A 3,810-nucleotide genomic window follows, 5' to 3' on the forward strand; every position below is an offset into this window, starting at 1 on the left:
ATTTATTTAAATCAATGATTAAAATTTTATATAACTAAAAAAATCTCTTAATTAATAATTTATTTAAAATAATTAATTGATAATTTTTAGTTTTATTTTAAAATTTTAATTAATTGTATAATCGTGGTTCACACGGTTATAAGTATATATATAACCTTGGTAACAATTTTGTTAACACTAATTAGCAAAGTATATTGGCAAATAATAACTTCTCTAGTTAACGTACTGTTTGTATTGAAACAAATATCGAGCCAGCTCATTTAGTTGAAACCTATGTGAATTGTGAAACATTCCGACTTCAAAGCCCTATAAACCCTTGCACCGACCGGTACCTTTTCCTTGATCGCACAACTGTACCAATTTCGCCCCAGCATTCGTAAGCGACGGGATCTTATCACCTTCTTCCCAACTTGCATTTGCTAAAGTGGATCCACGTTCCTGTGAATCGGTCTATTTCTTCCGCAATAGTCCCTCATTCCTCCGATTTTTCTTAATACATGATTGCAGTCCAATTCACCGTTTCTCTTCTCCGGTGAGTGATTTATCTACCCTTTTAAAGTTAGATTTTCTTGGCATTTTATATTTGTGATGATAATCATTTGTTTAGGTTTTAAAGATTCAATTTGTTTAGGCTGGCATTCAGCTTTGAATCTATGGTTAACGTGTGCTTTTGTACGTGCTAATGTCAGCCTTAGGTAACTGGAATATACATCAAAACAATAACAAAATAAGCAACGAAAGACATCTTGTAGACTTTTACAAAATGGAAATTGTTGTTTTAAATAAGTATCTTTTTAAAAGTATGATAGGAAATATACATGATGAAGTCCTTATCTCTTCTGTATAGATATAGGATATATCTAATACAAAATCACGTGGTAGAAATAAGATTTATATTGATCTTTGAACAAAATTAGTTCACTTTAAGTACATATATAAATAAATAATGCAACAAGTTCTCATCAATCCATTTTATCTTTTTGGAAAATGCAGAGTTACACAATGTTAGATAATTTATGTGAAGAGTTGATGGTTGAAATCTTGACAAGACTACCTCCCAAATGACTCATCCGAGTTAGATCAGTCTCCAAATCATTACGTTGTTGCGTCGACAGCCCAAGTTTCATCCGCAAGCACACTTGTCGATCCCCACAAAGACTCGTCTTGATACATGTACTTTATAATAAATACCTACAAGAAAATGGCGATGCCCTCTTTTGTACGTTACACGCACAAGACCAATTGCCATTGCCATTGTGTGGAGGATACATTGGTATAACACCACTCCAGTATCCACGCAGAAAGGCCAGTCTTATTGGTTTCTGTAATGGAATTTTTCTTCTGTTTGGTTATGAAAATGGTGTAATTAGTCTATGGAACCCTTCAATTAACGCCTTCTGTAATGGAATTTTTCTTCTGATGATAACAAGGTTGTGAGTATTCCTGCAAATGGAAATACAAGAATTCTAGAAAGTTCATTTGTTCCGAGTTTACAGTCCTAAGACAGGGGCACTATCAACACTAATGGAGTTCAATCATACTTCCGCCTTATTGGACATGGATACGTATGTCGAAACCCTTGAATTGCTTCACATGGGGACTGCTTGCCAGGAGGCAAACGCAGGCTACTTCTTCACTCAAATGAAAATATCAAATAAATTATTAACAGACACATTATTGCATCATTTGTCATAGTTACTTTTGGAATGATCCTTATTAGTGAACACATTATTGCATCTTATATATTACTGTCTTGGGGTAATCTAAAATAGATATTATATTTCCATAATGCAACGTGTTTGTATTGCTTCTTTGAATTATGTTACATATGAGATCCACACCATTTGGTCGTATTTTTTTAAATTACCATCAAGGTGTCATTTAAGCAAAAGAAGAGTTGATCAACACAATTAGGAAGGAGTCATTTTAGAAAATGACATAATCTCACCAATATGCTTAAGTGAGGAGGAGTATATCGCACACCAAAAGATAAAGAGAGAAAAAAAAAAAACAAGTAAAACCATAAACCATAAGTAGGCTGCATAAAAACCGTCAGACAATACTATAATTGAGCTTTTTTCTTATTAATTTTTTTACGTTGAAAGTACAATGCTATAATTGGGTGGAGTTTTCAAAGTATGTCTGATTATTGCATTGTACTTTAATGCAAAATAACTTTCGAACATAATAGTTGGACCGTTTTCCTCATTATTTACCAATACCAAAAAAATTGGGTCAAAAAGTAACTTAAAAAATATATTCAATGCAAGAAATAACAACACACTTTGCTTATTTTTTTGTATTTAAGTCAAAATGGTGGGGTCAAAAAAATTAAATGCGACAAATACAAACGTACTTTGTATATTTCTCACATTTAACTCAAGAAATAACAACATATTTTGTCCTTTTGTTTATTTCTAGCATTTTACTCATGAAATAGCAACATACCTTGATTTCAAATCCTTTCTTTGCACATAATAGCAAGATACCTCAATTTCACTGTTTCTTACATCACTATAACACTATTTTACTATTTTTTAGCAATGTACTACTACTTTTTATGTGTAACACCTCTTTTAGCAATTTCACTGTTTATTAAATAAAGTATGTTACCTTTCTGTGTAATTTAAGAGATACTGGTGAACCTGAACTTGTAGGTTTTAATGTTTCCTTCTGTTCCAAAAAGTTAAGTTATATTCATATTACAACCAAATTAACAATATAGATACATGCTACATGATATCGGGGGCATTTATTAGCTCAATATGCTTGAATCACTTTATGTATTTCTTTTCATGTTGTGATATTTTTTTTAACTTTAAAAATATATAAAAAGAAAATATCTCATAATAACATCGCAATACAATAACTAACAAATATCAACAAGATTTTTCAACAAAATATGTAATTTTATCACTTTAGTGGTTTAACTAATTATTAAAAAGAAAATATCTTATATTTCGATACTAAAACAGTTGCATCTGTTTGTAGTGATGCCACCACAACACACACAGTGACACACATACACACACATTAGGGACATATACACATAAGAGTTCTATTTGATGTTTCAATCACCTGTTAGTCTCCTTTTGGACAGCATTTGATCATATAATACTTGTTTTTTTTTTTCTTTTTTTTTTTTTTTTTTTTTCTCTCTATTTGGATATGTTAAGCAATAAGCACAAATTCTATACACTTGCTTGTTCTTAAATGAGCGAGGTGATATCATAAGGCCATATAAGTTTTATCCTATATTATAATCATTAAAATGGGAATACCAAAAAATAAACAAAACAATTTTTCTAAAAAAAAAACCCAAAATTCAAGATAATCGTCGAAGAGTGAAGAAACATATATACTTGAAATTTCTTCAACTCACTAGTGAATGAATTTGGCAGAAAATCTGCAAGTTATACATCTTTGAAAAAAGAGTCATTTGTTTTTTCTTCAAATTAACAAACAAACCTTTCAATTGCACATCTATAGGATTTATCTAATATAGTATAACCAAACGTGTGTGCTTTTTCATCTGAATCATGGAGATAAGTTCGAAATATCGGTTTACTAATGTATTACTTTCTCTTCCTATTAAGGAGGTATCATGATGCAATCTTTTATCCAGCTTTTATGTTGTAATTATACAGATATCAAAGAATGACCTGAGTAATGGAACTTGCCCCCATTGTTCTAATATTAGATGTGGGCTGCTAATTATACCTCTGATGGGCCATTGCCGCCCATCCATCCTATAGGCTATCAGAATGTCGCCAGCGGGTCCCACTTCATCTCCAAGCTCGGTCTGCTCCA

General features: G+C 31.5%; 1 long non-coding RNA gene across 1 annotated transcript; it reads left to right on the top strand.

The window, feature by feature from the left end:
* The first annotated feature begins 250 nt into the window (after positions 1-250).
* On the top strand, positions 251-1,789 carry LOC122197008 (uncharacterized). Its single transcript, XR_006189783.2, has 2 exons — positions 251-532; positions 994-1,789. It is a non-coding gene; the product is annotated as an uncharacterized LOC122197008 (long non-coding RNA).
* Positions 1,790-3,810: the final 2,021 nt, after the last annotated feature.

Source organism: Lactuca sativa, chromosome 3 (genome assembly GCF_002870075.4).
Source record: "Lactuca sativa cultivar Salinas chromosome 3, Lsat_Salinas_v11, whole genome shotgun sequence".
Lineage (NCBI taxonomy): Eukaryota > Viridiplantae > Streptophyta > Magnoliopsida > Asterales > Asteraceae > Lactuca > Lactuca sativa.